The following is a 12,007-nucleotide window of genomic DNA, read 5'->3' as shown; positions in this document are numbered from 1 at the left end:
AACAAGAGTTAAGCCCAGTCATGCAGTTTCTCCCTGACATGGATACAGATTGCCTTCCTAACAGGTGGAGATAATGGACTGCTTAAGTCCTTCTGGTAAAGTGCTTTGATTTAGAGTAGTGGATATGTGGTGTTACAGACATTTACAGTGATTATTGGAAATTCTGCAATAGAAATTAAGTCTGTCCAAACAGGAAGACCAAGAAAAGCCTTACAGCTGCTTCCTCCAGCTGTTAAGGGTCCATAGCTGGGGGGTACCATTTTCCTCTTTTTCTCTTTCCTAAATACTGGGCCAGATGCTGTGCTGCTGTCACACCTACTACATTGTGCTCTCTTTCCTTTGATTTGCAGACACAGACTCCTGGCCTAAGAATTCCTCAGTGAAATTAGGAGGACTGTGCATCCATGTGTAGTTACTGTTGACACAAGACAGCTGATATTTAAAACTTTAGTTTATGAAGCCATTTCAGGAACAGACTTCCTGAGTTGTGAACCCTCTTAAATATGCCAGTATAGACAGTTTCCAAAATGCAGGAAATATCTCCATAAAGATTACAGCCTAATATCTAGCACTTTGAGATATTCCAGTAGAAGTATGACTTTTATTAGACTTTAATGAAAGTTTACTCATGATGGTAGAGTCTTTTCACGATGTTCGAAAATTAAAACACCTGTTTACAAATTTGAGTGTTTACTGTTGCCTTTTAAGTGACTCCTTTCTCAGAAGGGATTAAGAGGCCCATTGTTTTAACACAATTTTATATTGAGAATTTAATGGATCTGTGATGTGATGGACATGACATAACTTCTGCAAATGAATATTTTACAATACTAAACACAAAAACAGTATACAGTATTGTGATCTGAATAGAGTTACTATCATTGCTGGGAAAACATCATTCTCTGGAGAAAAAAGTAATTAGTGCTGGTTTTCTTTAAAAAACAAAGCATTTTATTTGCAGTGTTAATGATATAGACCTTATCTTATGCTTTAATAGCATCCTGTTGACCTCACTTTTTAATCAAAATTTTTTACTTTTCTGAATTCTGGGACAGTAATTTTATTCTCAGCTTTTTCTCTTCAGTTGGTACTGCGTTTTGAACTGTCTGTGCCTGGTTTTATATCCAAGGCTTCTGAAGATTGGAGTTTGGGGATCCTGGGAGTGTTTCTCGTGGAGATTTTTCTTGGAAGAAATTTATCATGAATAGCTGGGTGGATTCTGGTGCAGCTGAAGTGTCGGATACCAAGGCAAATGACATTGCTTAAAAATGATGGCCATGAAATGCAAGTACATTGCAAATCACTCAGCTGCAGAGTCTTGGAATAAAAGCACTACAGGGCTGATGTATGGACTGATGTTGCCATTTAATGTGGTTTCCCAGCAAACCTTTCATAAAATTCATGACTGTAGCTGACCTCTGTTACTGTGTTCCTCTTAGGGAAAAAAAAAAAAAAAGGCTATAACCCAGCTCTCTACAGCAGTGCACTGAAAAGTGATGTGTGATGTGAAGCAAGGTGAGGGGAATCATGTTCACTTCACCACAGACACTAAAGGTGAGCCTGTAGTCAAGCAGTTGATTAAATGTCACAGCATATTCGACAGTCTTCCAGGCTGACAAGGTTCTATTCTGACCAGCTTCAAACTAAGAGCCTCATTCAAATCACATTTTCTACCAGCTTTACTCCATTGCCCGTGCTGCTTTAGGAGTGTTGCCTCTGTAAAAGCAGAATCAGCCATCAGCTGCCAGCAGGTAACACAGAGCTTCTTTATGTTACTACAAAATACCAGACAAGACACCGTTTATAATCTTTTGCTCCTCTATTAGGTATAGTTATTTGGGTTTTGGTTTATGGCTGTGAGTGCTGATTTTCCCTGAAATCAGCAGTCCTGGCCTGTCCTAGGAAGTCTTACTTTCCTGTGTGAAAATTGGAGTACTGTTTTTCGCTTCCACTATAGCTTATGGTCAAGGGACAGCTGCTAATGTATATTAAGTTGCCACAGCAACTGAAATATATGAATGCCCCAGAAATATGAATTTGAGGCAGAAGGTCTGACTGCCATGGTCATGTCTGAGCCACCTACAGAAAGCAGTACAGGTGGGGGAAAGTGTAATGAAAATGTGAAAAGAGGCAAAGAGTATCTAATCAGAATGATGATGAGGAATCATCTGTTTTCTTCCTAGCTCTGTGTAAAATGGTAAATGAAAATCCACCTCTCATTACGACTTCCCCATCTTTCAACTTCCCACTCCTTCAAAGTACCTCTTTAAATTGTAAGAGCTGAGATGGTGTAGTCTTTCACATCAGATTGATTCCATATTTTAGGAAATGGAAAATGAACTGTTACTGTAAGTGTGCACTTCTGTCACTATTACTAGCTAAAGCCAATTTAGCCCTTCCATTCCCTCAGGTAAAATTAATAAGCAAATGTGAGCACAATGCTTTTGGCTGTGTGTGAATCTCTGCCTCTTTTGTGGAAACTCTTTGTGAGTACAGACCGAGGGCACTGTGTGTCCAGCTCACCTGTGTGATGGTGGCACACCATCTATCAGCAGAGCGTGCCACACTCCCTGTGCTTCTCCAGGAGAGGCATGTGTTAGTCCTCAAAGGTCTGTGGCACAGCTGAGGCTGTTGCTTTCTTGTTCCTACCTCCACTGTCTCTTCCTGTGTGTTTGTGTGTATGGGTGGGTCTGTTTGGAAATGAGGGAAGTACAACTGGTAGAAGGAGCAGGGAAAAGTTCCGTGATGATGAGTCAGTGATGCAGGGCTTACCTGTTGGACAGTGAGCCCAAAGTTTGTTTCAAATTAGCTATAGCAAAACAGCAAAACTGGAAAACTCCCCTCCCAGCAGGGCTTTAATAGCATGTGGTGGCAACTGCAAGTCAGAGCTTCCACAATTCCACCCAATTTCTAGCCCAAACAAGCTGTATGTATAGTAATACAGTGCAGCAGTGTAAAAAAATTTACAATATAATTAATTTTTTTTATTCTAGTTCTCTCTGGACTATATAGTCCCTGCCTGTTATTTTATTTACTCCATAGCTATTCTTGTTTTGCCGTTATTTCCTTTAGATTGTAGCTTTAAGGTCACGCTAAGGACAAGATGCTCCTTCCAGAGATGAGTTGTGAACAGTAACAAGTAGGCTGTGTAAGTGCTTCTTTCTTCTGTGTCATTCTGAAAAGCTAGCTTGGGTGAAAAAATTAACCTCCTTCAACTCAGGATTTAGATTCTAAATTCAGATTTTGAGGTTGACATCACTCCTTTGATGCCTCCTAGTAAATTACAACAGAGTAGTTACAAGGTGATCCAAAGCCAGGCCTATGAAAGTTGTCGTTCTCCAGGCTGAGATTGATTTTTGCAGCAGCTAAAACGTGGAAGACAGGATTAGTTGTTTTGTTTTGGTTTTGTTTTCATTTTTCATTTCACTAGATTATTTTTTCAATAATTCCATGCCATTTTTTTCTCTATTTTTAAAATAATCTTTTGATTCAAAAACAATGTTACAGACCTTGCATCATACTGGACTCATCTGTACATTGCTAGGACATCAATACAAGTGTAAGAGGAAAGGCTACCTTGCTAAATATTTGCTCCATGAGGGCAGAGGATTTTAACATCCAGGTAGAAGAACTGATTAATAGAAATGGAAAGAGTATTTGTAGAATCACACTCTGCTCCTCTATCTCTTTCTTCTTCTGGACAATATAAATGAGCCGGTGGTACTAAATGCCTTCATTCGTAAGTGAGTACAATAAAGATTAGTCTTTAATTATTTCTGGCATATGTCCTTTAAATTCAAAGCCTGTAAATCGCAATGGGCAAAGGGTAATATGTCTTAACAGGTTACACCTCCCGAAGGATTTGTTGATTGACATCAAAATTGTTTCCCCTCCCTCTCCTCTGAGTGACAGAATGACAGGTGTGAAGTGATGGCAGTGTGCTGTAATAATGTGTCAGAAGACCTTAAATCAAGACTAATGTGGCTTCAACGATAAGCTCCCAAACGTTTGTATGGCAGAAAATGGAACTGTAGGGCAGATTCATCTTGGGACTATTATATCTTTGCACTTTCTAAAAGTGCTTTTTAGTTAGGGTCCTTGGCTGATTACAGGGCAGAGGTTTTAGGAGTATTTCTTTTTACAAAGCCACCGTGGAGAGAAAAACATTTCTAAGCTTACTACTATGACAAAGTCACATCTAGGGGAGTGGGTTTTTTTTCACAGCAATTTTAGTATATATGTAATGCAGAACTTGTGGTGGTCACTCCTTTGGACAAAATGCAACATTTATTGCTTGAAGAAACAGTAGAAAGGCAGTGAGCATGAATAAGGGTGAATAGACAGAGAGGCTCTCCCATTTAAGCCACCTCTGATGTGCAGCTTGTACAGAATTTTCTGACCAAAGAGGGAAACTGAGCTTACAGTTGAAAGGGTGATAGGTAACTATACCTTGATTTTATTAGACAAGAACGAGTCTTTGTATGCATAAATATAAAAAACTGCTCCAAATAGAAGAGAAATTGAAGTCCAGTGAAATGGTCATGCAAAAAAAACCCAGAGACTCTGCCTAAGGAGCCCAGCAATAGCCTGCAGTCTGCCCACAGGGGCAGATGGATCTTCTCTGACCTTCCAAAGATTCACATCAGGGACTAATTCTTCAGTTTCTGTATTTAAGGGTACTTAAGTGGAGTGCTTGAGAGTACCAAACATTAATTTTTGTGTACAAAACTCAAAATGCTTTTAAACATTTTTTACAGTGTCTCAAGAGATTTTGCATTTGTTATACAGGTTTAGTCAGAATGTTGCAAATTTTAATGAGGGAAAAATGGAATTCCTGTTGATTAATTATTTCCTTGAGAAATAAATTTTTGTGCATTAAAACTGGAGGATATTTGGAGACAATCATTATCCAGAGGACTTCATGCTGAAAATTCAGAGAAAACCCCCAGCTGGACTTTAGTAATTTTCTATAAAAGTAAAATATTTTCTGGATTAAAAAATGGAAATATGTATTATTTATATGCATAAACAAACAGAAAAAATAGTTTTATGGTATGTGCAAGGCATGGATGTAGAGAGAAACAGATTTTTCCCTTAAAGCTGACTACTCAGAATTTTGCACAGCTTAAGAGGGATGGAAAACCACCACAATTGCACAAACACTGGGGGATCCCACACTGGAAACTGCTGGCCAGCACAATTCAACTGGACCTGAATAGGCATTACAGTCATGTTGGCTTGAGGAGTGTATGAAGGTTAAATTAGAAATTCTAGAGTATAAACACCAGGCTCAAGTTATTTCTTTGACCTTGGACCACGTTCAGTGTGGGTAAGAGATAAACCATGTTGGCAGGACAAATAGGAGAAACTTCCAATTATTCCTCATGTGCATCCCTGACCTATGAGAAAACAGAGGGCTTAGGTTATCAGGGTTCTCTACATAAAATAAAATGGAAATAAAATAATTTAAGATATTTACTTAATGCATGGCCTCTTATTTCATTCTCAGTAGGCTCTAGGACAATTAGCCAGGAGAATTCCAAGGAATTTTGCTCTTCCTTGGAGTCAGAATTTTCAGGGGTGTTTTCCAGCATGCCTATATGGAAATATTTTGGCTAGCTCTCAGCAATATGATGACAGATACCCGAAAGGAAGGATTTGTATGACAACAGCTGGATTCTATGTGAGAAAAACTCTTACCATCCTATGGTTTCTGGAAATGCTCTGCTGCAACTCCAACTTCTTGCTTTTATATTTCTTTCTGGTGGAAAAAATTAGGATAGAAGGAAAGCCAACTAAGGCAAAAGACGCAGTAAATAAAGTTAAATAAAGTAATAAATCAAACTGAAATCCTAGACACTTCACTTTATCCTTCATTTTTAATCCTAGTCTCTTCACTTTAAAACTGTAGGGCAGTTTAAGAAAAAAACCAACATCAAAAATTGCTGACTGACAGCAAATAATGGTCATGACAACTTTGGAGAAAGATGCTCTACCCCTCTGTCAGAGCACAGCTGGGAGCCATTTCTGACAAAGGGGAGCCTATGCACAGAAACTGAATGGGACTGATTTCAACTTTTACACAGTAACATGAGTGAAATTTGGCATTTGGGAGGGAGAGGAAAGGATCTGTAGCCATGGACATAAATTAACACAAAAATTATGAATTAAACATTAGAAGAATGCAAAATTAGGACTTAATTTAAATTATTGTTTAAATAACTTGGCTTGAAAGTAAGAGAATTAATAAATATTCTAATTTCTTCAGAAAAAACCAGATCATTATTCCCTCCTCCTTACCCCAAAGCCAGGCCTAACGAGGGAGCTGCCATTGAATATTTGTGGAACCAGAAATAAACTTTGTTTGAAATTTGTTCCCTTGATGAAGAGGGCAGCAGCAACTGAGCAGTGTTGATCTACTTGCAGTCTCCTATCTACAGCTTTAAAAAAATTATTAAAAAAACCAAACCAACAACCAAAACCAAACCAGCAAAACACTGGATAATCACTGTAGTTTTCAGGGCATAGTATTTACATGTACACAGTCTCTTCATGCCTCTGTAAACTTCCCCAGCCCATGGGAATTTTCAGTTTCATGGAAGCAATCCCTGGCCCATAATCATGGTCTAGGAGCAAAGCCTGATTCACAGAACTGATTTTCAAGTTAGGCTGTTCCAAAATGCCTACAATCAATAAAAAACAAGGCCACCAGCACACAAAACAAAGCACACAAGCATGCGAGTAATTTACACTATAGACACGGTTCAAATGGCAGTACACTGCTAATGGCTCAGTACAACATCTCCTTTCCACCATCCAAATTCAAAACTCAAAACCACCCCACCTAAAACGTGGCATTTGAGAACATTTTCCTTTTCTACTTCTTCCCATTTCTTTATTTGTCTTTTTAACTAAGTTGTCCTTACCATGTTTGTGGAATAGCAATAGTTACTGAGAAAAATAAATCTGTTTTTAAAAATTGGCCTTGCTTTCTACTTAAAGAAGATTTTTTTCCTTTTTTTTTTCCCTTTGGAGATGAAGCTGAGAGCTGGTTATTTTGTTTGATTGTCTACTTTGATACATAAAGCACTGTGAAAACATACACTATAGTGAAGTCTAAACCCTCCATCCAAGCAGCCATTACAGGAAATGTTTCTGTTGGAAAAGATGGTAACATATGAAAATATTCCTAAATCTCATTTTTCCTCTGAAGTATTACTTAACCCTCAGGCAATAAATTCCACTGAACTCACTGAAGTGAGAAATGGACTCTTTTAATAAGGCTTTTAACTACACATCTTAATGAAACTTAAACAAATGGTGTCCCTGCCACTATGTTGGCTGCATGTGTGTTTATGTATACTATGTAAGAAGAATAAATATTTTTCATATTTAAAGATTTACTGTTCTATGGTAATTTTCAAACTGCACTGGAAAATAAACAGACAATTCTTTCTTTTTAATAACTGCAGTTTGCCAGATTTCTTCTTGACCTGAGTAATGACCACCAGGAGGGGCTTCACAGCACCTTGTTTTGTGCCTAGATCCAGAAAAATATGTGCATTTGCCTACAAGGACAGTGTGCATTTTAAGGTACATTTTTCTTTATTTGACTCATTTTTTTCTTTCTTTCTTTAAAGACAACTAACATCTCTGACCTGTGATGCTGGCCAACACGTGATGTGAGTGGTACAAAGGCAAATTTCCTATCTCCAAGCATTCACTTTGCATAAGTTAAGGCTCTGCATGCTACTCCTGTCCCCACTCTTTTCTAATTTTAGTGGATTTTGTGCTTTATAAAACAGGCTGCTTCAAATATGAATAAATCTGTATGTCAAGCCCACCCTCCTCCCCACAAACACAAATCTGAATATGAATGTCAGGACCCCTGCACGTGCCTAGTTTCTGTGTGAGAGCATTCTGCCTATCTGGAGAAGTGATTTGGCTTCTCTGTATTGCATTAGACCACTGTCATTAACGGTGGAGGTGTCATTTTGATGTGATCTCTGAGGCAGTAGAAGCTTTGAAGTTGAAAGATAGAACAGACATGGATAAATTGTGCTCTGAGTATGCTGCTATTGCACCATTATTGCTGGCAATTATTTCACCAAGTGACACATCTGATAAAGAGCCATCCTCCTTGCTGTGGAAGCAGCCACAGCTCGCTGGAGCTCATGGTAGATCTGTGGATTTCAGAGCGTGACAAAAAGCTCATTAGCTTTGGCCTGATCATTCTGCACCAATCGTGAACTCCTTTGCATTGTTTCCCCCATCCTCATGTTTTCACTTGGTTTCCTTTCTTGATCTACAACTTTTGCTTTTCTGTTCTAATGTGTGGCAGTTTGCTCCCTCTTCTCCACTGCACTTCCTCCAACACATCCTTTCTTCCTGATGTGCCAAATATGCCTCGTTTTCTTACCCTCTTCCTTAACAATTTTGAATAACGTTTATTTCTTTGTTAGTTTCATCAAACAGGGAGTTCAGAACTTTTTTATCTGGAGACCTTGTTAAATCTAACTTATAAAAAAAAAAATAATAGCAGATTCCGTGCAATTAAACTTCAGGCTAACTTTAACCATGGAATACAGATTTGCTCCTTCAGCTGTGCACCATGGGCTGAGTTCTTAAGTGGATTCATATTGCAGGGTTAGTAGCAACCCTTCAAATAAACGTTATGAACAAAAAAAAAAGGAAAATGAAACCACATCTTTAAGTATATAGGGAAATAGGATGAGATAAAAGGACATATTTTATCATCGGATTTTTTACCTGATTAGCAAAAAAAACCCCAAAAACTATAGCGTAAGTATATCAAGAAAACAATTATGTTGCTAGAGGACTTCCTTTTCACATTAAAGGATTCTGGGGAAATCACTCTAGAGCACAAGTCTGAGGAACAGAAGCATGGAAAATTAGATGTCTCATAGGTTTTAGAGATTCTTCCTATTTCTAATCTGAAGAATAACTTTGTTAAAACACAAGCTCATGTTCTGTGCTTATATTTCCCTGGATAGGTGAGCTGTAAAAGAAGGTGGCCTTAAGCCTTCCACCTTACCAAAATGTCTTTCATCACAGTATATCAGAACTGCTCTTCCATAAAGGGGTCACAGAATACATGGCATAGATTAATTCTGCTTAAACTGAAGTGTCTCACTTACCCAGCTGCATTAGTGTCCCTTCATAGACAATCAAGACTCACAATCATCTTCAGAAGGCATTTTATGTTAAAGAGCTGTTTGCTAGAAGGAACATGGTCCATGTGCTTACTAAACATGCTGAAGGTGTTATGAAAGAAATATTCTCTGTGAAAACTGGACACAGCAATAGGTCACTGTCCAACAACCTGAGCTTTACCAGGGTTGTGCTGCTGAGTCTGGGGGAGTTAAATCTTCAAAGTCTTACAGGCAGTATTATTTTTACTCTAAATTAATGGTCTCAGTCTAATCCTTATAATTAAGTGTTCACAGCATAGCCAAGAGACAGGTGATTTAACTGACTAGAGAGTCTCTGTCCCATTCAGAATAGGCCTCCAGGTCAGAGGGGTATTAATGAGAAAACAGAGGATGGAGGATGATGAGCTGATCCAACAGCACTGAATTGACTACAAGGGACTCTATAGAAAATAACTTCCAGCTAATAACTATACCAATCATCCTGCAGATACAGCTGTTAACACTGCTGACAGCATTCCTGTTTGTTCTTGGAGGAGGCCCATGGGATTGCACCAAAGCACAGCCCCAGACAAATTCCCCTGTGGTCACTGGGTAGCACACCACGATATCTGAAAGGTACAGGAATCAAATTTACATCAGTTTCTTCCAGGACTCAGATCTTCTGCCAGCAGAAGTGGAAAAGATACTGTTTAGAGAGAGCTTCTCTGATCAGTGTTCTTGATGTGTATCCTCGTGGCAGGAAGTGGCAATAATAATAATAATAATAATAATAATAATAATAATAATAATAATATTAAAACTACCACATACTAAGAAGCTACATGTGAAAGGGGATAAAGCTAAGCATGTTCTGTGGCTACTACCAGATACCATTTGCAGTAGCAAAGTATGTTATGCATGTTGGACGTGTCATACACTGACTCTTTTCATTCTGAAAGGGATTTCCAGGCAAATCCTGAGGATTTTTAACAAAAGTGGAAGAGAAACATAATTTATAACAAGTATAGATTTTCCTATTGTTTATAGAGACAGTTTTGATTTCCTAGTTGCAAGCAAAGGGCATGGGGGTAATAATTGACTTGAGAAAAGAATGTGAATTAGAAAGGGCAATAATCCTTGGAACTTCTCCTGCTGCTGGAAAGCAGTTGGTTTCATTCTGGCCAGAGCAAAGTTTTCAGTGAGATTGGACATGTCAAAGCAATATTACAAAGACCAGACTGCTGATTTCCCTGAAAAACACCCTGCAGATGTTTAAGCACACATTAACAGAACCATTTCTTAAAAGTCCAGCTACAACTAATTGAATCAAATGGCTGCAAGGAGTTCATTGCTTGGTGCCCTGATCTTCCCTGCAAATTCTTGGGACAGAGTCAAATATGAGAAAGACCTGCAAAACTTAGTAATATATCCTAACAGAAACTGATCCAACTCTGCAGGGAAAGAGGAATTCTGAAACAACTGGTAAATGTAAAAGGGATTTCTTTGTCATACTTGCCATCCATACAAATGACTGGGTTACCCAGCTACCCAAACTTCTTTCTGTGTCCTTATCCCCCCAGGAAACTTCTCCAGCTCAATTGTCACTTGCAATAGTCCACACACCTAATTGTCTCTTATTCTTCTCCTTCCAGGTTTCCATGTTAGTCCATGAGTTTTTAAATAATTTGAAAATTTTCACAAACTTCTTGGACTTGATTCTCTAGCATGCTGTTTTTCAAGAAGCAATTCATCAGCCTGGGTGACTGCATGGTAGCCTATCCTGAAAACTTTCCAGGTTTCCTGAATTCCACTGTCCTGCACATGCTTATTATTATTTTAAAGCAGCTATGTCCATATACAGAATGATACAGTCATTATCTGACTAGAATATTGCTGAAGAAGCAATGAAGCTTGTGCATTATGAAAAGACAGAACAGGGATGTCTGATCATGTGCAGTGGGGGGATAGGAAATTAATTTTTCAGCACCCTTCAGAAAGTCTATCAGAAACAAAAGCTATCTTTGAAACATTCTCTTCCTCAGTGGGAAAATAACATATATGTGCAAATCATGGCTTTTCTTGGCTTCTGGTGTCACCAGAGTTGTCGTTTAAGTAAAGCTATCAGTCCTGCCTCCATTAAATCCAAACATTAAAGAACTATGATACTGACTTTAAAAAAAAGCTTTGAATTCAAGTTGTACACCTGGAGTGGAGGGCTACCTAATTCAGCCTGCACACATGGATTATGCATCCTACATGTGAAGTCTTTGAGCCATGATAAAACCAACATTTGTTGATCTGTTTTGCACTGTATCTTGCAATAAATACTTTTCAATACATGTATTTTATTGTATCTGATGTCTAACTGAAGAGTTTACTGGATAACACTTGAATAAGTGAACTGAAAAAGAACAGGTATGTTTAAAGCTTCTCAAGAGTCAGAAGTTTCAAATGCAGTAAAATATTTTACAAGTTGTTACTGTGGTTTGATTTCCAAGTCTCTAGGGAGAGCCTAAGAAGACAAGGATGTTGGAAAGACGAGTTCTTCTTCCAAGCAGGAAAAGAAAGTGGAAATTGAATAAAGTTGTAAAAAAAGAAAAAAAAAAAAGAAAAAAAAAAAAAAAAAAAAAAAAAAAAAAAAAAAAAAAAAAAAGAAGTGGTCTGGAGTGTTCATCTCTCTCCAGCATCTCCATTGGGATACTTTGAACTCACTCTCCCACTGACTGTAAGCACTCTCCCACTGACTGTAAGATTTTTTTGACAGAAAAGTATCTGTTTACTGGACACTTGTGTGTCATTGGTAAAAAAAAACGGGAAAGTAAAAGTAAAACCTGGCAAACTAGACCCAGAGGCAG

At 38.2% G+C, this 12,007-nt stretch overlaps 1 long non-coding RNA gene across 1 annotated transcript; it reads left to right on the top strand.

The window, feature by feature from the left end:
- The first annotated feature begins 654 nt into the window (after nucleotides 1-654).
- On the top strand, nucleotides 655-11,744 carry LOC148223007 (uncharacterized). Its single transcript, XR_015805134.1, has 3 exons — nucleotides 655-1,554; nucleotides 7,473-7,593; nucleotides 9,661-11,744. It is a non-coding gene; the product is annotated as an uncharacterized LOC148223007 (long non-coding RNA).
- Nucleotides 11,745-12,007: the final 263 nt, after the last annotated feature.

Source organism: Sturnus vulgaris, chromosome 8, assembly GCF_052056855.1.
Source record: "Sturnus vulgaris isolate bStuVul1 chromosome 8, bStuVul1.hap1, whole genome shotgun sequence".
In the NCBI taxonomy this organism is placed as follows: domain Eukaryota; kingdom Metazoa; phylum Chordata; class Aves; order Passeriformes; family Sturnidae; genus Sturnus; species Sturnus vulgaris.
The sequence above is the reverse complement of the archived record's forward strand: the minus strand, read 5'-3'. Positions and strand labels throughout refer to the sequence as shown.